Genomic DNA, 22823 nt, shown 5'->3' with positions numbered 1-22823 from the left:
GTCAAAATTGAACCAAAGCCTGTTTACATATGGTTTCACATATATTCCAAATTTCAACCAGAACGTAGCATTACTTCTTGAAATAGGGCACTCACAATGGAAAAAAAAGAACGGGCGATTGCGCTACCCCCTTTTTAGCTGTTAACACCAAAAAAAATATCACCTCTTATACCCACTAAGGGCTACTTGCCGATAAATTTGTCTTTCATTCCGTTCATTATTTCTTGAGATACAGCAGTCAAAATTGACGACAAAAAACGTTCTATAGCTCAACCTCCGTTTGAGTTATTGACACCAAAATTGAATCAGCACCTGTTCCTGTTCATGGCAACATATGGACCAAATTTAGTTTGATTCAGCCAGTTACTTCCTGAGGAATAGCAAGCACGTTTAACTCAAAAAACGTCCCATTGCTCAACCCCCCTTGGAGGAATTCGCGCCAAAAACCAATGGGCACAAGTTCACATAGGGGCACATATATGTACCAAATTTCGTTCGATTTCATGCGGTAGTTTTTGCTGTAGAGCGGCCACAAAAAACTGGTCACACACAGACGTGACACACACACACACACACACACACACACATACACACACAGACAGACAGACATTTTCCAAAAATAGTCGAAATGGACTCAGCACACCTCAAAACGTTCGAATCCGTCAAAATTCGAAATTCGAAAATTTGCACGAATCCAATACTTTCTTCTATACATTAGATATAGAAGAAAGTAAAAAGGAATATTATATTAATTTGTTGTATTAATGATGTATTAATGCATCATAAAAATATATTACTTTTTGGTTATTTTTTAATAATAAATGGCAATAACTATGAGTAATATGATTTTTCTATTGAAAATATCGTATTTGAAAAAATAAATATCGAAAATATCAAAATATCACGATATTTTCAAAATAAATATCGGATATACAATTATATCCTTCTATATAGTATATCTATATAGTATATTGTGATATATATCATATCTATTGATTGATATACATCGGCGAACCCTGATTCAGCAGTTAAGTCATTCTATAAAACACAAGCTACATAAGAATTTAATAGCTTAAAGACAGATAATCACATTGCCTTTTAATATTTATATTAACGATTGATTAATTTCAGCTAAAATATACTTTACTGTCAAAATTTTTAATACTTCTTGAAAATTTTTAATATTTTCGTTTTTAAAAACAAATAAAAGAAACAATTGGAAATATTTTACATCATATTTTACATTTCAAATTCAAGTTATATTTTGAGCAATACGGCAGACTCTCGATTAACCGGAATCGATTTATCTGCGCCGCCACTTGCACTAAAAAAAAAGGGAAAGGAGTATTCTTGCAGAATACAGGAGAAGAGGACTTTGTCCGGAATTAAATCTTGCTAAACTTTCCCCCCTTTCTAAATAATTCTTTTGTTTAATTCATGTCTGAAAATTCGAACTACACTTTTTTCAATTTTTGTAAAATTTCACCAAAAAAATTTTTTTTTAACATTTTTTAACAAAATTTCCTCAAAACTTGCACAAATTGAATTGTACGGAGTATTCGCTTATCTGGGCCGACGCATTTCGAGATCACCCCGGTTAATCGGTGATTCTATTGTACTCAGTGGCGTCTTGTACTTACACTTTTGGGAGAGGGAGAAATATCAATTTATCAGATAAAGCACCGAATCTTACCAAATGATACATAAAATACGAACATGCAAACCTGCATAAACCTACATCTAATAAGAAGAGATATTGGGCATCATTATAAAAAAAGTTTTCAAAAAAAATGCAATATTGCACACAAATTCGCCGAATTGTAAAACGAAACTCGCCAAGTAAGGACTTTTTGGGAGGTCACAGTGACCTCCAAATGGAACCTTTTAACTGTACTACGAGAGAAAAAAAAATCTAATTTCTTGCAACCCTTTCATAGGATTTTTGCGGTAAACAACTGATAGCTCGGAATGAAAAATGAGCATGTTAGATTTTACGTTTTTACTTGTCGTTCAGACAAAAGTAATTTCAAATAAAAAAATTAAAGCAGACATAAAAAGTTTTTTTAAACGCTGATAAACTTTCACAGTGTGACTACTCATCAATCATAAACACAATTATTCGAAAATTCTGTTTGACTGTTCACTGTTTTTTGACGTGTTTCATTCAGGCCTGCGGAGTCGGAGTCGAAGAGCAGAGGTCGGACTGGTTTTGGAGTAAAGGAGTCAGAGTCGGGATTCGAAGGCTTAAAAAATCCAAGAATAGGAGCTGATAATTTTCACACAAAGTTCGTCATTCTGCCAGTGCTTGCGGAGTCGGAGTCAGACTGATTTTGGAGTAAGGAAGTCGGAGCAGGCCATGCCGAGAGGCCATGTCAGCCTAGTCGGAAACTAGGGGCCCAGCAACACTGAAGCAAAAAAGCAAGAAATCAAAAACGGAAGAAAAAAAAAAGAAAAGAAGAAAGAAAAAGGGGAAAGAAGACTCCGAATAAGAGAAAACGTAAAGATTAGGTAAAATTTACTCCTTTGGTATCAACTGTTGTGGCACTCAAAATAGAGTTAATTGTTTTCCAGTAAGCAGTTTTGATTTTTTTTCTACCCCCCCCCCCCCTCTTTTTTCTCGTTTTTTCCCTTTTCTTTTCCCTTTTTTTTCTTCTTTTCCCCCTTTTCATTTCTTTCTTCTTTTTTAGGGGGCGGGAGGGGTCCGGCGACATAACTGACTAGAAAGACCGCGGCCCTGAGTCGGAGTTGGTCATTTTCGCTCCCGCTCTGCCGTCCTAGCATAAAATATTTTGGGTTTCGGATGAATTAATTTTTGTGGATTCATTGACTTGTGCGAGAAAGTACAACGATTGACAAGAAAGCTTCTGTGATTTTGTATTGTTTCTTTGCAGTTCATGAAAATTAAAACACAAAACACATAATAACAGGAATCACGTCAGAAGAAAAATCACAATAATGACGTTATTACAAGAGTAATGACAGAAAGTTCCGAGGTCATAAGGGGATATTGTCTCTTGTTCCAGCAGCTGCAGACGATTTTTACAACCAATCAGATGAGCAGGAAGTGTTTTTTCTGTTTCTTCTTAAACAGGTGCAATTTGCACGATAGTAAGTTTCATTGATCGCAAACTATGTTGTTGACAATTTCGAAGAATTTTTCGTGTTGTTGAATTACAACAAGAAATATCTACATTGTTTTTTCCGGTAAAACATACAGCACTGCTACACCGGTTGATCAAATATATTTATATCGGAAGTATTTGACGACAATCTAGATTTTAAATTCTCTAAATGGTCTGGGCTGCAGCAAGGGAGGGGCGGTGGGGGGGAAGGGGGTCACCTACCAGAACGCTTGGTTTTTCGCCTTATTCAGTTGCGGATTTAAAGGGAGCACCCCCCCCTACAGGGAGCATCTCCCCAGGGAGCCCCCTCCCAAGAACAAAGGCGCACCCCTTCTAAATATTGCAAATCCCCCCCCCCCCCAAAAAAAAAGAGAAAAATATTCCTCAAAGCAACTCGACTAAAAATTTCAATGGCGCAGCCAGCGCCGTGCCTCCCCCTGTTGGTGGCCCCCCCTGGGATTTATCATGTCGCAATTGCGAGGGCCCCCACGACAGGAGCTCCTAAGGGGATTCAAAAATGCAGTTTTTTCATAATTCTGTCATTCTGTGATAGACAAAGGGGCCCTCGAAAATGCATTGCGACGGGTCCTCAAACCTGTAAATTCACCACTGGCCACATTGTCAATTCTTGTATGGTAATTTAAATAATATAAGGACGAATACCCCCCCCCCTCACAGAGGTACTCTTTCCGCTCTAGTGCTCTAAGTCAGCGGTTCTTAACTTGGAAAGGGGGAGGGAAGCGCCCCTTCTGGAAAATTGAATACTTTCAAGGGAGGCGTCAATGTATTTTTGAAAATTAAGAAACTAAAACTTTAATTCAATCAATTTTGTGATGACATGTATACAGTATAGACATCATCGCCCTTTTCTGGGGTTTTTAGAGCAGTTTTATCTTTGTGAATTTGGATATTCAGCCTTAGTACACATAAAGTCAAAATATCGAGAAAGACTGGACAGGGAAAGAAAAGTGCACTTTGTCTCAGTCATAACCCAAAATTCAAAATCTTGTCAAGGACCCCCCTTTTTTTAATGTTTTTACATTATCACACACAAAATCAAAATAATCAAACAAAGCTAAACATTAAAAGCCGGCCTACGGTGTGCTTTGTCACAGGTACAATCTAATAATCAAAATCTTGTTAAGTACAAACAGCTCTCCCATAGATGTAAAAATGACCAACTTAACCTAAATCCTGATGATGATGATGACTTATTCCTCCGGCCTAGCCACAGGCTAGACCAGGTCCATGAGCCCAAGAGTCCCCAAAAAATCATAAACCAGGAGAGGATTAGAGTAAATGTTCTCTCTGTCCAGTCCCGGACAATTCAAAAGATGGTCTGGAGATGCCTGCACCAATCTGCATTTAGTACAGGTCTCAAAAACTTTCTCACTTAAATGAAAAGTAAGGCACTTGATGTGCCCACTGGCAAGCCTACTGATTGTTGTTTGGACTACTCTATCCGCCTTGATGGAAAGAGCATCGCCTGGGGACTGCCTATTGTACCAGGGGTGAGTCGGAGGAGTCTTCCAAAGTTCTTGGTTAAAAGTTTTCATTTCAGAACCAATTATCTAAATCCTAGCTTATATTATTTTTATTATTATTATTATTTTTTAATTCTTTTTTAATTTGATAAGTCCTAATAATTATTTGCTCAAAATAAAGTTGTGTATAACAACGTTATGTTAAATTTTGTGCCCGAAATTATCTTATATTTACATTTAAAACCAGCTGAAGTTATCTAAACCGACTTCGGTTTCATAGCAGATTCCGAAGAAATCATGCTCTAAGTAATGTAAATTCAAATATTATTCTAGTTTAAAAAATGAAACACATGGCATAAAACATAAACAATAATTATGCATTTTAAAATTACCCGGACGATGTAAAAGAAAATGAGCAGCAAGATTTCTCTCTTCTTGGCAGGAAGAACATCTGCTTCGCAGCTCAAGACCATAATCAATAAAACGTTTTCTGCATGTTTTTTTTTTTTTTTTTAAGTCCGTCTCATTTCAGCTATAAATTTAATTTGAAGAAGAAATCTTTTTGATTTTCAGCGAGAATTTTTATAGAGTGATTTAATTTAGGAGGATAGAACTCAGTCGAGAATAAAACATTTGAACGGAAATTAAATGCACCAGAAATGGTGTAATGTAATTTGGATAAAACAATGGGAAATGGCTTTTCCGTTTTTTTTTTTTTTTTGGTGAAAAGAATGAAGAGTTATTTAAAAGAGAGAAAATATTTTATTGTCATCGAATTCTGCTTTAGAATTTATTTTAACGAAGGGTTTAACGATAGAATCTCATTACTTGTCTTGAAGTTAAAATTTTAAGTACATAATTTAGGATAAAATTTTACCTTTTTGTGCTATTTACTTAAATCAATTTTACCTATGATTTAACAACCACTATGAAACCGATCGTAAATGAACACCTTTTCTGGCTGCTGAAAAAAAATCTGAATAGGTTACTTGAATTCATGCAAAATTTTCACTTTTAGAAACGTAGCTTCTTTACTGCCCCATGCCCACCATTAATCTGAGGTCACGTCACATTCCATCATTATAGAAGCGTGAGCACTGACCCTTTGGAGACCAGTGTGACTTGAATGGTGCAGTATGGTTGATTTTTCATTTAAGTTGCTGAAGCTGACGCTAGTTAATATTTCAGTCACCGAGTCACTAACTTATTTTGAAAATACAAATCAATTTCAAAAACAAAAATCCACATTGGGGTAACGGCACCAGTAACAGAGAAGGGTCCAGTAACAGAGAGTCATACGTTTGGATTTAATTAATTGGAATTTTAGGCGGAAAAAACTGATGTTGCTGTGGCCCATTAATACGGTGCAACCATCTAGTGTTGTTGAGAGCGAATTTTATAAGCCAGTTGGTATTTACAAGGCAGTGGTGAAATGTTACCAGGATGGCTGATGTTTCATGTTCATTTGAATTTAATAAGGCTTTAGTTAAAAAAATAAAGACCTTTCGCACATTTTGAAGTGAATAAGGGAATTTTGCCCATTACTCATCCCTTCCTCACCCTATCTGTTACTGGGTATCATCAGGAATTTTCGGCGTCTATTACTGGGAGTTTCACCTTTTTTCAAAATTGAGCAAATAAAAATAGAATTAACTAATTCAGAGGATCATAAACAGCCAAACGTCAGATGAGATGTAATTGCATGAGAGAAAAATAGTTTGAAAAGTCTAAATACATTAAAAGGCTCAGAAATTTGAGTAAGCGGTGTCTTAAGCTTATCTCTTACTGGTGCCGTTACCCTATGTGTGTAAAGACATTATTCTTCAAACGTTCTGTGGATGTTAATATTTGTTCCTACGGGGAAATAATAATTTGGGCAGTTGAGGGTTAAAAGAAAACTTTTAATTGTCAGAAATGAATTCAAGTTTTGTTTTTCCCTTGAGCAATCGCGAATTGCTTGTTATCATCCTCACTAGACCAAAGATGATGTTGCTCTGATTTTTCATATTTCCATGACGACCAGAATAAATTTAGCTCATCGATTTAATATTTATTAAGAGTACACATTTTTCGTCACATTAGTTACGTAGTTTCCGTTCATTCAAGGCTTAATTTAAGTATACAACTTAACTCTGACTCTAGTGTTCCCTGATCTCCGCGAGAGGGACCACTCCTGGGCGGTGGCGTGTATGCCCTACACTATACACATACACACGCCTACATACATGCACACACACATGCCTGCATACATGCATATATACCCATTCCTGCATACATACACACACATACCTACATACACACACAAATGCCTACACACACGTGCCTACATACATACATATATACACATTCCTACATACATACACGTATACCTACATACACACACATGCCTACACACACACACACATGTGCCTACATACATACGTATATACGCATTCCTACATACATACACACACAAGCCTACACACACACACACATGCCTACACACACACGCCTACGCACATACGTCTACACACGTACACGCTTGTAATGGCAAAAAAACATAACTTGAATTTAAGATGTCAAAAAAATTAAAATTTTCTTTTTTTTTTCTTCGTTTTTCAGTCACGAGAAAGTAGGTTAAAAAGTTTTTTCACCCTTTCTCCTATGTACAAAAAAATAAAAAGAACAAAATATATAGTCACATTATCTAATATTAAAAATGAAAAGCGAGGTCGGCAAGTTAAATTGTGCTTGAAAAACGTCTTTTAGCAATTTCTTACCCGAAATAATAGTTTTAAGTGAAAAAACGTTACTTGAGAGTGACACACGCACACCAAATCACGCATAACATTTGCTTTCTTTTGTTCGATCTTCCTGGTTTTTTTCCTTGGAGATTTTTAGCTAATAAAAAATTACACGAACGTTAAAAAAAAAAGTTTGATATCGTATCGGATGGGGGGGGGAAAGAATTTATTTATAACAATTTCACTTGATAGTATAGAATTATTATTATTAGATCAGTAGCTTCAAGGACTCTCAAACACAATGGCATATTGTCCAAGTCAATTAAAATCATTGTCTTGGTTTTTAAATTAACAGCAACGGGTTTGAAAGAATTTAGACATTGTTCTGACGCATTTCAAGGACGTAGAAAAAAAATACTATGGAGAACATTTTTTTATTTCTGATGCAAACGATCGTTTCTAACGTTTTAGTAGTTTGTCAAAAAAAAAAACGTTTCTGGTAATTTTTTCTATAATAGTAATTTTTTCAAATGTTAATTATTTAATTAACTGTTGCGGACAAAAAAAAAAAAAAAAGTCAGCATTCATACGAATTTTGACGTGTTGAGTTCAAATTATGTTTTCCCCGCGTTGGGTTTCCTTGTTTCTACAAATGGAAATGAAATGGCCAAGAAATTAGTGGGGATTAGTAATCTGGAAATTTTGTATTCAGGTGAAGTTTTGCTGTTTAAGTTCATCTTTAAAAGTGTTTTTTTCCTGAAAAAACGTAATTTCACATTAAAAACCCCCTAGGGTCTGCTTGAATCAAGTCCTTGGAAAAGTTTGAATAAAATCAAACCGTAGGCCCAGAGGTTCCCAAACTTCAGACCTCCGCGCAAGCCCCTCCAAGAAAATTACGAACTTCGTAACCCCCCCCCCCCCGTGCACGCAAAAAAATTATATATATACACACATTTGATAGTTAAATATATATTTTTTTTTGTAATATATTTTTACGCTTTGTTTCTCTTTAAATTTTATTTATTCATTGTTTTGTATATTTTTCAGAGCTCTTGTCTGGTTTTCATTTCTTATATTATTATTTTGAATAATGGAAGTAAAATTTTATTTGAAGTTCAATTAGGAATAAAAATGTTATCACCAAATTTCTACAACAAGTTTATTTATAAAAATGAACTTTTGAAGTTAGTGAACAAAACGCTGTTAGCTTAGTTTAAGTGTGTTAATTTTTCATATGAGTAGTATTCTTATGGCATATTAGGATTTTTATTATTAACTATGGTTCGGGCAAACACTACCCTGGCAGTTTTGAAACAATATGAACTTCGTCAACTACACAAAATTAATTAATCAATGTGTAGTGTGTTTACTTCCGAGAGTTCCGAAGGGAGGGGGGCTGCATCTTGCATGTACTTAAGCAACAACTTTTTTATTCCATATAAATGCGCATTTTTTTATTTTTTATTTTTTTTGGATTAAAATATCGTTACTCGTCCTTTAATCACAATTACATTTAAAGTTTCAGCTGGATAGCACCGCATGGCATGACCCCCCGGCATGAACTCGCGGACCCCCGGGGGTCCGCGGACCACAGTTTCGGAAACTCTGCCGTAGGCGATTTGTAACTATGACGACGAAAATTTCGCTTTGTAAATAAAGATTAAAACCAACCGTCGCCATGGTAATCTGGAAAAATAGAGCAACACCAACTTTGTCAAGTGAGGATAATAAACAATTAGTAATTGCTCAAAAAAAAAAGTCATCGCAAGGTTTTAAGATTCGAAATTTTTTATCATTTCTTTTTTGACACAAAATCAATGTTAAAATACCCCCCCCCCCTTTTTTTTTCATTGCTATTTTTTAATAAACATTATTTTACTATTTTATTTGAAATATGTGAACATTTTCTGCCTTGAATGTAGAAAACCAAATTTTAAATGGAGGGGGTGGGGGATGGATCTTCATAAACATAGCGTCCTTTTTTTGGTTTATGCTGAATTTTGAGAAAGGATAGAAAATGAATTTCTATATTAATCGTTCTCATCTAGCGTGAGTTAAAAAGGCCAATGCTTGGTTTGAACGAAAAGTTCTGCTTGCATATAGGCATATAATATAGACGGACGCGTGCACGCCGTGCGCGGATACATTCGATGCTGAGGAGATATATTTACCGTAGATATGTGTATTGGCTGCAAATTGTGTATATATAATATTCATATTAAACATTGATCATCTTCAAAATTTGATGATAAATTAATAAAAAGTTTCATTATTGCTTTCTCGAATACATGATTGAAAGCAAAAGGCATTTTCTTACTAAAAATTTTACTTATTTGCTGCATATTGATTTTTATTCCTGCAGATAGTTTAGAGTATGTGCGCAGATACTTTATACTTTTATCTTACTATACATATAGGTAATACAGGAAGTGCCCAAAAGCGACGTCATCCCCTACCTAAATGCTAGAGGCCTTCTCTGTAAGAAATAGATCCCCCAACGGTGCATCGCATGGCACTAAATTTTAGGATAAAGCCTCTACAGGGTGTCCTGAAAAAGACTGATCGTTTTCAAAAATGTATTGCAGGAAAACGGTTAATGATAAAAATATAATTCTTACAGAAAATTCATGTGGCGGGTCGTAAATTGTTTCCCTCCAAAGTAGCGAAATTCAGTCCTTCGATTTTCCAAAAGATGGCGCTTCAGATAGTAAGCCCATGAATCGTAGAAAGATTGAACACTATATCATAATTGTTCGAAAAATGTTTTTAATGAACAAAATTACGTTACAATTTTTCAAAATGTCGACCGTCGGCTGCAATCACATGTCGCAATCGAAGGAAAAATCGGTAAATTTCAATTCTTCGTTTTTAACTTACAGGTTTACTATCTGCAGCACCATCTAACGAAAAATTTTTGAACTAAAATTTGGAACTCCTGTGGGGGGAAAAAATTACGGCCCACTACATGAATTTTCCTGCAAGAATTTATTTTTTATCATTAACCCGTTTTCCTGTTATAAATTTTTTTAAACAGTCAGTCTTTTTCAGGCCACCCTGTATTTCTGAAGTTACACCATTTACACTAGAGAAACAAACTTAATGCAGCTTTCAACTAGAAAATAAGATGAATAACAATCGAATGGGACAGAGTGTGAAAGCTGTTTAAACAATTATTTCCCTATTTCTCCAGCGAGCGACATTATTAGGGATGTCCTTCCTGGCAGCTGATTCACCCACCATCAAGTCAAATGGAGCAGCATAAGACAAACAACACAACAGTGTATTTCTACCATGAATTTTCTATGAAAGATACTGATTAGTGTTCTGAGCTCTGCTGTATTATGCACTGTAAAAACAGCTCAGAAACGTTCCTGGAAAATAATGGGCTGCTGATGTGCCACATTTCTGCCAGTAACATATCTTGCAAAAACCAAGAACGTTTTCCGCCTAAAAGCCAGTAACATTTCTGAATTTATCCTTGAAACTTTCTGAAGATTTTGGGAAATCTCCCCTGTTAAAGCCAGTCAGTTCTCGGGAAACTTTAAGAAAAATTAGGTAGGTTACTGTAAATGATTAGAACCTTCCTGATTTACCAAGAAAGCTTCAGAGGCATTAAAGCAGCCTTGACCAAAGCTAATACATAATTGCAAGTAAGAACCAAGCATATTCCTCGCTTGCAATTCTTACCTTGCAAAGCTGCAGCTAGCCAGTGTTTTGTTCACTATCATTGGGAGCTTAGTCAATCTGGTCGAGCCATAATCTATCTAAAGTCGATAGACTTAATAAACACGCTCAGTCAATCTTTAAACTGGCATCAAAAAATACTTTTCACAACAGTGAAAAGTCTGCATTCGTGCATCTTTTATCAATTTTGGAAACTTTTTGACAAAGATACTTGATTTTTCTAAGGAAGTGGATGAGAACCTGGGAAATCCCGATACATAACAAGGAAATAACCAGCAACGTTTAAGAATTTTTTTACAGTAAATACTCTGGTAAAGGGACTCGAGCGCATAAGACGGGAATAATTTAACTGAGATGTGTTAGATACAATTGATAATACATTAAAATAAATGATTATACAAGTTCAGGCGAGAAATTCTATAGCGCTGTGATATCATATATTTTTTACAGGCAAAACAAACTACGAAATGCAACGAAAATTAAACAAAAACGGAATATTATACCTTTAACCACATCCAATTCACGCAGATGTATAGGCGAAACAGACATTAAACAGACAGATGTCATTTTACAACAGCTGCCCATAATTACAAAAGGCAGGGAAAATTGCGCCACATTTTCCGTAATGAGTTCCCGAATAGTAGAGAATAGTGTGTGAATACTAATAATGACATCACGAAGCATTCATTCAAGTATTTTAGTCATTTTTGTGTTTCAAAACACAAAATTTCAACTACTATATACAGTGGCGTCACTACGGGGAAGGGAGGGCGATTCGCCCGGGTGTCACCCGTCTGGGAGCGGGGGGGGGGGGGGGGTAACACCCTAAGTGGAATTGCAAGTTTTTGAAAAATATGCAGCTAATGCAATTTTAAGACTACAAATTTGAAAATTTTCCGTGGGGTAACAAAATCATCGGACCCCCCACTTCTCTCTGTTTTCTGTAAATTAACCGACTTACAACTTCGTTATAACACATAGTTGTTTCTGAATTGAATTAATTTCATGTTCACATATATTTTTTTTCTACTGAGTCTGTAAGGGGGGGGGGGGAGGTGATACCACAAATTGCCGCCCCGGGTGTCATCCATGCTAGGTACGCCACTGATCTATCATGGAAATTTAAATGCATATATCTCACTTCCTTTCTGGTTATTAACACTGTGCAGTGCACAGAAGTCTGGAGTATAATGATAAAATAAATTTGGCTTAGAAGGAAGAAATATCAAATACAAAGAAAAAAATATGCTGTTTAGTCGTAATAAAATTATGAAATATATTAAGAATGAAATTTGAAGTTGAACCTTTTTATAGGATTTCTATTTTCACGGAAACCAGTCGTGAGACAAGAGTCGGATAAAATAGTAGTTGTAGTTAAGTTTAGTATATTGTAGTTAAAAAAAAGTAGATGGAACTACAGTAAACTCTCAATTATCCAAGAGGCGGATATTCTGCGAGTCAATCAACGATCAAGAACACGTACTTTGGCAATAAAAAGTAAATACCGACGGTTGTTTTTCGTCAAAAATTTGTAAATTTAAACTCAGTTGTTTTTCTTTTATTTATTAATTTATTTTTTGTGCTTTCTTCATCGAACATACACTTGTTCTTTATTGATGCTAAGTTTTGATGTGCGAAAATGCAGAACATTTTTACTGTACTGTATATATTTTCATTGTTTGTACAGAGCATTATGCACCAATACAACTAAGCTTTTGAGGAAGGACAATTTTTACCTTATTTGTTCCTCATTTTAACCTTTTTGCTGTTTATACGCAATTTTCATTATCCGCGGCACTTGTGCCACCCAATTCCGCGGATAATCGGGAGTTTACTCCTTTTTTTTGCCAGTCATATGCAGTCATATGGTAGCAGCAAAATGGGGGAAAAGGAGCATAATAAATATTTGTATTGATCCATCTGATTTGCATCAGTGGTACCCATCCCCTCTAAGTTCCATGGCACAAACCCCCCCCCCCCCACGAGTTTTCTAAACTATCTTTCCCTTTTTTGCTCTCTTTTTTTATTTCATTTATTTTTAAAAATATTTTTTATTTATAGTATTTTTTAAAAAATTTCTTTTTTTTTTATATTTTTTATTCATTTATTTTTAATTTTTCTGTTATTATTATTTTATTATAAAAGTTCTGTGCTGCGCCAATGACACAAACAGGCACGCACACACACATACTAAATAAACAAATTAAATAAAATATAAACAGAACAAAATAAATAATTCAGATTAAAAATAAATCTATAAATAAATTCAAATGAATAAATTTAAAAAATCCTCCCCCCCCCCCCCCCACACACACAAAGATTTAGATTGCGCAACTTGTGCCATAATCCCTCCTCCACTGTAGGACCCCTGATTTGTATAAAATTATTTTACTGCGACTTTCCATTCAAACACTAGATGAAGTCACTGCTGAAGTTGAAAGATCTTAATACTTCACGAAATTGCCTTAGAAGAAAGGATTCTGGCAATTAAGAGTCCTCCTCTACTCGGCCTTTTCCCATTCTTAGGAAGATATTCGCTCCTCCGAGTACAATCCGGCATTCGATCTGACTCAGAAATATTTCAAAACATTAAGACACAAATTTTAAGTGAAATTCCAAATGCTGAGAACACAATTAAGGGGAGGGAGGGGACTTGTTGGTTTTGTTCGTTAATGTTGTGTTTAGTAAACAGCATGCATCACGTTTTAGGCTATCCATGGAAAGAGGGTGGGACTAATGAGGATAGGAGAATTCAAACAGTAGGTACATATTTTGAATTTTGCAGGAAGCTGTTCTGCTGTAGAATACCGGTTATAGATTTCATGTCATTTGAAAAGTATGTATTAAAGAAAGTGCACAGTTTATTTATTTATTTATTTTTTGTAAGAGAGGACGCGACTTTTTAAACCCCTTTTATTGTACGATATCAACTGTGTACGCCAGATTATTGTATCAAGACAATTTTTTTTTTTTCATACATAATTTTTCTATACTGTGTGTGAATCAATCTGTTAGAAAATGGTTCATTTGAACGAAAAAAAAATTGAAAGTATCTGTTTCATTTTATATTTTGACCCACATTTAAAAACGAGCTGATGTGTGCATCACATGACTTCCTTTTACACCACTTTAATGTTATTTCTCCATTATTTATTTATTTATTTATTTATTAAAAGCATTTCACACTACAGAAATAATTCAATTACAGTGGCAACAATATAGAAAATGCAATTAAATTTAAAATAAACTATACACTTAAAATATTAAACCATAAAGATTTAAAATTGTAAAATGACAAGTTAAAAATATCTAAATCATGACAATGTATGTTAAAAGTTTTCAAAATTAAAAAAGACAAAAATTATCAACACAATTCCGTCTGGTAAAAATATTTTTAAAACAAGAATTATTCCTAAGAGTCCTACTTGGGACAGCAAGTTGTATCGAATTGACGATATCTGAACAGTCAATTAAATTATGTAGAACCTTGTAGAAAAAAAGAAGACACAAGAGCTCACGGTGTGATTTAAGAGTGGGAACATTATAAATATTACATAAATGAGAGTAAGAATAAGTTAAAAAATTTTGATTTTTATTAGTTCTGTAACATAAGTAATAATCAAATTTGGATTGAACCTGCTAAAGATATTATTGCAATTTTAATGTGATTCAATAGTGAACTCTCTAAATATCACCAACAATGGCCAAATTAAAACCAGATTTTAAAAATAAAATCGCCAAATTTGTCGCCAAGTTGGCGACAAAACTTGGCGACAAAACTTGGCGACCAAGAGACTGGCTATATATTGCCAAGTGTCCTCCAAACTATAACACCGCTTGAGTTTGCATCGTAATTAACAATGATTTCCCCCCAAAAAGGTGCAAAAGAACCCTTTAGAAACATCCGAATGCAACCAAAAGGGGAGGTGCACAACTAGACCTCACTAGGAGTCTAAGTACCAAATTTCAACTTTCTAGGACATACCGTTCTTGAGTTATGCGACATACATACGCACATACGTACATACGCACATACATACGTACATACGCACATACATACGTACATACAAACACACATACATACAGACGTCACGAGAAAACTCGTTGTAATTAACTGGGGAATCGTCAAAATGGATATTTCGCGAGTCTATACGTTCTTAGCCACTTATCCTCGTGTGGTCGAGTCGAAAAAAAACCTCAAAATTCATTCGGGGGTGAGCAAAATGGAAATTAAGGTCTATTTTTGAGTGAAATTTTTTTCGCGAATGCAATACTTCCTTTTATGTAAAAGGAAGTAAAAATAGCGAATCGCGTTTATAATAAGTTGGAAGAATATTCTTTTTTGATAACATCTATCTACATTTTCCATGCCCAGCCGGATCACAAATTTTGAACGTTTGAACTTTCCAAACCGGCTTACGTTCTACCTTTGCCCTAATGAAACTAACGTGATGCCGTGAACCTCCTGCTTCCTTATGCAGTCACGTGACCGCTTTCTAAGCAATTGTTTCTGTAAGAAATAATGTTGGTGTGTAACGGGAGCAGGGGCGGATACAAGAGGAGGGTCATAGGGGCTATGACCCCTCTAAACCGTGAACCATAGTATCCGTCCACCTTGTGTTCAAACACTTGATGAATAAAATGTAAACGATTTTAGTAGGCTTTTTAATTTAGTGGTAACCGCACGGCTTTGCTCGTACTATAAAAATTAAAAGGTCATTTGGTTCACCTGTATATTTACAAATAATGGATGATGAATTTCTCGCCGATTCGCTATTTTCATCGCCCATGTAATGGTAATTTGCTAGCACACGTTATGATAATAATTTACTCGACCACGTTATGATAATTTACTCATCCATGTTATGATAATTTGCTCAATAAAATTTCTTAAAATTGGATTAGAAAAAGAACAAAATCGAATTTGCGAAATATCGCTTCGAGGTGCACACCCCTATCCTACGAACTTATTTTGTGCTAAATTTCATGAAAATCGGCCGAACGGTCTAGGCGCTATGCGCGTAACAGACATCCAGACAGAGATCCAGAGAGACAGAGATCCAGACTTTCAGCTTTATTATTAGTAAAGAGTTTTGTAAGTGTCTGGAATACAACTTATTTTCATTGCTCATGAATTTCGTTCGTAACGTTTAGGCCCTATATTAGGCCCCTAATTCCTGGCCGATTCGGTGCTTTTCATTAAGACTCAAGCAGTTTCAGAAATTTTTCGTATCCAAAATCACAGGTTCATTCCCGGGGGAAGGGGGGGGTCATCCCTTCGTCATGACTCCCCCCCCCCCCGCACCTCATATAGTAGTCTGTATCCGCTCCTGAACAGGAGACCTTTGAAGCAGTTTCCATTCCGTTTATTTAGTTATCTACTGCGCAAATTATTTTCTTTACCTCTTAGAAACGTAAAAAAATTATTGAATGGGTACTCACTCCGAGAACAAAACAATATTAAAATCCTTTTCTTACTTATCGGTTTGAAATTAACTAAATTATGCATTCTTGCTTTCTTTACCCTTATAATACAAGACTGAAACAAAATCCGTGCATTACACAGTTCAAACACAGTGCCCTATTTTAGATTTAAAAAAAAAAAAGAAAGAATCTGCCGGACATTCTTGATAGTCTTACGAAATGCCACCCCTCCCCTAACCCACCCACCCTATAAACACAATAGTATTTATATACAAGATATGCTTTACACGTAAAATGACCATTTATTTTTTTTCTCTAAATGAAAAAATAATTTTAGGCAACTGCGTGTGTTTTTTTAAAAATCGCATAATTTTTCGATTGTGCTCATCACAGAAAAAAAAAAAAAAAAAATAGAAGAAAGAAATGTGCGGAAAAAAAGAAAGGAAGGACGAAAGAATTGATATTATTTCTTCACAAATTTGCTCGAGTAGATATGGAGCTGATTTTTTTTTTTTTTTTCTCCCGCTAGAATACAAATTGTTTATTAAGCGAAATTGCCCGTTCTATTGGTACATTAGGGCCGGAGAAACTAAATATTTTCAATAGTTATGCAAAAGTTTGTACAATCCAAAGTATTGGTATGAAAGAATGCCACCCGGTGCTTAATTTGTATGGGAGCTCTCGGGAGCTCAGCTATGGCACTTCTTTTAAATTTTATGTTAATTTTGTTATATTAAACGAAATTCAAACTATTTATGTAGTAAAATGAGCTTCAAACAATATAGGGCTCCAGCACTTCTTTCATTAGAAATTAAGCCCGCATATCACCTGACGACTTTCGACTGACGCATATGTTCAGGCCTGTCAACATATGTCGAAAAACAGCAAAAGCCATGCCCACATACACATAAATACACTGATTTCAAAACGCCTAAGGAAAGCACTTACCCTCTCCTGATCCACTCTCCCCCCTCCCCCCATAATAAAGGTTTTCCCAGCGTTTTATCTTATCAGAGTGCCCACCTAAGGGGTCATGGCGCAGAGTGCGCCAATGAAATTTTTAGGGGGGTTGTTTTAAGGGGTATTTTCTTTTTTTGGGGGGGGGGATTCCATTTGAGGGGGTCTTTCGCAGCATTAAGGGGGGCCCTTTGCTCTTAGGGGGTGCGCACCCCTGGTTCTGTCACGTCAAAAACGGGACATTTCAGCATCCGGAATCTACGCGCGGGAACAATGGATAGGCTGCTTGAAAACTGGACCGTTCCATTCAAAAAGGGGCGTAATGTCTCATATACCTTATTTGATGTCAAGAGGGTTTCCTGAATTGTTTTTCAGAAACAAAAGCTCAAAGTAAAAAATCACATTTTAACAAGAGTTATTACGAACATAAAGCAGTTTTTCTAACACAAATACAAATAAAATAGCAGCTCTTCAAAGTGATGCTCCACAATCAATTAAGACGACGCGACGGACGGTGTCGAGTCCCGACTTTCGCGAGAGATGCGTTCCAAGACTCCTCGCGCAAGTCGAAATTTCGCGTTGTAGAAAAATGTACGCACACAATTTTTTTTTTTTTTTGGAAACATACCAAATTCTTTTAGACACTGTTAAACACCCCTCAAACTGTCTTAAAGTATTTCTCAACTATACATTACAGTTTCTTACATAAAGAGCTGAACTTTTACTGTTTTTAAAAAATAAAAAAGCCGTTTTATTTAACATAAAATACCTTAAGATGCACAAAATGAATGATCAATGGGAGGGAAAGACATTAAATAAAACAACACGGCAAGCACATTATGTAGTAATAATAAAAGTTGCACTATAATAGCACTGTACAGAAGATATGGTAATTATATTCATATTCTTGAAAAATAAAGATGGTGATTATTTATGCTCCATGATCAAATCGTTATCCTTTTTAATGCATTTTTAAATACGTTTGCTTCGCCTTTTTTTAATAACGTTTCCATTTATGCAACAGCCTCTCTTAATCCACAGTACAAGAGCAGCTCCCATTTTCATAATATATATTTGCTTTGCTTAGACACTACACTTCAAGCTTAAATTTTGAAACTAAGTTATAAACTTTAACTGATATCTTTTCGTTTTGACTTTTAGTTGTACGTATGGAAGATTTACATACTTATTGTCGTGCTACCGTCGACGTTTTACAGTTGTTCAAGCATATCGAGAATCTTAACCCTCCCCCCCCCCCCTTTTTTTTTGGCAGAAACTTCCTTTTTCTTCCCATCTTCAAACTTTGGATGAAACAGCGCACTAAAGTCTCATTATATTTCATCAACTTAAATTTAATAATTCTGAGAACTTTCCGAGTCAGTGATGCTAAAGAGATGTAATAACGTTTCACGAAATCAATATTTAGCAACCAATAACAAAGCTGATACTTTCTTCCAAAAAAAAATCGTGTTGTCGACAAGGAATTCGCGTTAGCTCCAAAATTCGTTACTCGTGAAAAAATCGCGTTATAGCATTTTCGCGTAAATCGAATCGCCTTGTAGCGGGGTCGACTGTACAACCAAGAGGCAATTTTAATTAACACACACACACACACACACACACACACAATCCTTTCCTCGAGCCATGCTCCTAATCCAAATATGTTAATGAAGATACACACACAAGGAGTGTCATAAACAAAACTCTCTCTCCAATCGGGGGGGGGGGGGAAACCCACTAAAAAATAGACACTTTGTGTGCCAATTTTTATCCGTCACAGAAAATATTGTCTTAAAGCATTGACTTTGATTATTATTTTAACATACAGATAATTTGAAGCATAAACAGACCTTTCATTTAGAGGGGACAGAAGGGGGCAATCGGTCCCACCCCCTTTGCTTCTGCACCGGATCTAGGGGCCAGCAAGCTGGGGCCTTTGTCGGGGGCTGCAAATCCATCCTGTTTCTGTGTTTTCTTCGTTGAAACTCAATATAAAAACTTCAAGGGAGATGGCTAAGGACGGTAGCGGTAAGGGCGGCAGTTTCAAAATTTGCTCCCAATCGGAAAAATCGTAGGTCCTGCACTGCCTTGCTTTGAGAAATATATAGTGTTTACATACAAGACGGTGTAGTTTTTGTTGTTTTTCAACATAGATTTTGCATTGAGTATTTTCTTTTAAGACAAAACACTCACTGGAAAAGTTAGGTCTGGGTATAAAACAATATAGATCCATTCTTTAACAGAATATCCATTTGTGATAACTATCTGCTGATTAGCAGGACCACCGAAAGTCAAAACGGGCCCCTCGTCAGCTTGATCCCATACTTACACAAATCCGATTCTGACCTGTGGCAGGGCCTCTAATTTCCGACTAGGCTGACAAAGCCTGTCGTCGGCCCTGATGATCAAGAATTTACAGAGCCTGATTACTGAATACAGCAACTCGACAGTGGCCTATGGCCCCGCTTTTTTTGGCCCCTAATGGATAAAATTGTTTTAGCCAATGGTTAAAATTGCAAGATTCGACCACGGCTCCGAAAAAAAGCGTTTGATCTAGGGCCCCCCTTAAATCTTAACCGGCCCTGGGAATTTTTATTATTATCACTGGCAAGGGTGGCCACCTAGGTGGGGAGGGGATGAAGGCACAGACTGCGCCATTGAAATTTTCAGGGGGGGGGGGGTCTTGGTCTTGTTGGGCTCTTCGCGAATCACGATATTTTGGGGGGGGGGTGTGCCCCTGTTCTTAGAGGGGGTGAGCACCCCTGATCACTGGTGAAAACCGACGGCGACGGTACAGCCAAATCCAACCCTTTCAAACAAAGAGTACATAAAAGATACAAACTAGCAATACTTGAACTTGGAATTCCGAAACCACACATATGTTGAAAGCAAGAATTTTTGACCGCAATAAGCAGAAGAACGAGGACTCACCTTTAATTTACTCCAAGAAAACAAATTATCGCACACGCGATTCCATGAAAATTGTTCTCTCTATGTATCCAAATAAGTAGCCGCAGGATCGAGGATGTTTACACAAACGTAACACGGAATTGCAAATCTGTGCTTGTGGGCAAGCGGCCGTGTTGTTTTGGCGGCGAGCGCAGTCAGCGAAGTTGAAAAGCTATCCCACTTGGGAAGAAGTGCCGACAACCAGGCAAATCGGACGTGATCCAGCAGATGCCCTCTCGCCTGCCGCGGCAGAACGAAACATCTCGGAAACTTCATCCGTGCCGCTCGGCCGGTTGTCGAGTTTGGCGACTTATCACCTGAAGTTGCGATTTTCGAACTGATAGTTTTTGCTTGTTATGGAAAATGCTTCATTTTCCGCACATAATTAGTTCTAATTAGTTTTAAGAAATGATATCCTTTTTAACTTTGATTTCATTAAAAAAAAATGGAAAATAAATAATAAATGAATGCTTACACGTACGTTTATACCAGGGGTGCTCCTCCTAAGAGCAAGGGCATCCACTTAAATATTGCAAAGACCTCCCCCCCAATAAAAAAATGTGAAAAATACCCTTCAAAACGCCCCCACCTAAAATTTCAATGGCGCAGTCTGCGTCATGACCCCCCCTAGAAAAGCACCCCTGTTTATACAAATACTTATTATTAAAAAACAGTATTCATTCCATATTAAACTTACTGGAGCGGATAGAATTTTGTCCTTGAGGGCTATCAGATTTTTAGTGGGTTTAGTAATTTATTTTCCTTTTAGAAGTTTACATTTGTTCTAACTAGTTCATGTTTTTTCTTACTATAGTTGGGGCAAACCTAACCTAGCAGCCTTCATTGTGAAGGCTATGCAGATCAGGGATTCCCAAAGAGGGGGATTATGGCGCAAGTCGCGCCATCAAAATGTTTGGGGGGATTTAATTTTTTTAAATTTATTTATTTAAATTCAATCATTGATTTATTTTAAAATCGAATTATTTATTTTATTTTATTCTGTTCATATTTTATTTCATTAATTTATTAGTTGCTGTGTGTGTATGTTATTGTTGTAGTACAGAACTTTCCAATAAAATAATAATAATAATTAAAAATAAATAAATAAATAAATAAATTTAGAAATAAATTAATAAAAATATTTTTTAAAATTAAATAAAAAAAAGAAAGCTAAAAATAAAAAATAAAAAAGAGAAAGAGGGTTGAGAAAAAATGGGGGGGGGGATTTGCGCCATTGAACTTGGGGGATTTAGGATCCCTGATGCAGATCCTAATCACAGCGTTTACGGCGTTGCCAGATAAGGTTTTCCCTAACTAATAGTTTGTGTTTGCTCATTTAACTTGATAATTAATGTCTGTTTTGTAAAAATTCGAAGATTTATAAAACGAGAGAGGCAGTTATAAAACTTTCAAGGAAAAGGCGCTGCTTTTGGCATGTTTGCCTCATTTGGGAAAGTTTCGTTCTTGAGTTTGAGTGCGTCGTCATTCTAGGAGGGGATGGCTCTAGGGCTCTAGGGGGGGGGGGGAATCATTCTATAGTCTATGTTATTTTATGAGAAGGAGGGTGATGAAAATTATCATTGAAAACGGGGGTAACGAATACTAAAAGGTTGAGAAATCCTGGACTAGGAAAAAAATGTCCCAGTAGTAATGGTAGTCGAATCCAGCACGAGATAGGTAGTAGATTCATACTCATGTCGGGGATTGATCCCCGTTTATCTCGGATGCGACACAATTGAAAATCCTCATGGAGTTGACAAAAAGCAATTTCTACTTCACTAAACGCTTAAAGGCAGTGAAATTACACTTAGAAGTACTCCAGGAAAGCATTTCTCACCAAGGGGGGCTCTGCACCTAAAACTGCAACACAAATGAACATCTACGACATAGTTGTAGCAGTTTCAAGAAGTGCAGGGTAGATTAACTGTCTTTAAATAACGAGATTCAAAAACAAGTACTTTATTCATATGAAAAATGATAAGAAATTTTTTTGTGTTAAAATATGAATAAAATCAACGTAAACATTGGAAGTCGTTTTTTTTTTTTTTTTTTTTGATATTTTGTGTATTTTACATTGTGGTTGTCCCCATTTCAGGGAAATACTTAACAATTCTTCTATTTACGATGATAGCCCCATTGCCGATTAAAGTTTTGCGCCTCCATGTAATTGATTCAGATGCAAATTTTTCCAGATTTTTTTAAAAAACATTTCCCATTGCCAAATGATCATAAAACATTGTATTTAGGTGCAGGGGCGTGCACAGAAATTTTGGGTTCCGTCACAAATGACTTTTACGAGCCCCCTTCCATATTGTTTACCCCTTACGTCTCTACATGTATTTCACTCCTCATTTTTGAAATCTAGGGGCCCCCCTCTATCTCGGGCCCCGGGCCCAACAGACGTCCTCCCCCCTCCCCCCCGTGCACGCCCCTGCTCCCGATTCTTTCATCCCAAAATCGGTCCAACTCTGAAGAGAGAT

The 22823-nt window shown here is 36.2% G+C and overlaps 1 protein-coding gene across 4 annotated transcripts in view; it reads right to left on the bottom strand.

Annotated features, from left to right (window-relative positions):
- The window catches only part of LOC129223354 (prominin-1-like), a 192609-nt gene that overhangs the window by 89356 nt on the left and 80430 nt on the right, over positions 1-22823 (bottom strand). Inside the window, exon 1 of one of the 4 annotated variants that reach the window (XM_054857925.1) lies at positions 20326-20610. The exons of the other annotated variants lie outside the window; for them this stretch is intronic. The gene's annotated coding sequence lies outside the window, so the exon portion shown is untranslated. Of the gene's footprint in view, positions 1-20325; positions 20611-22823 lie in introns of those variants that run through there. 4 annotated transcript variants of the gene reach the window in all.

Source organism: Uloborus diversus, chromosome 5 (genome assembly GCF_026930045.1).
Source record: "Uloborus diversus isolate 005 chromosome 5, Udiv.v.3.1, whole genome shotgun sequence".
NCBI lineage: Eukaryota > Metazoa > Arthropoda > Arachnida > Araneae > Uloboridae > Uloborus > Uloborus diversus.
The sequence above is the reverse complement of the archived record's forward strand: the minus strand, read 5'-3'. Positions and strand labels throughout refer to the sequence as shown.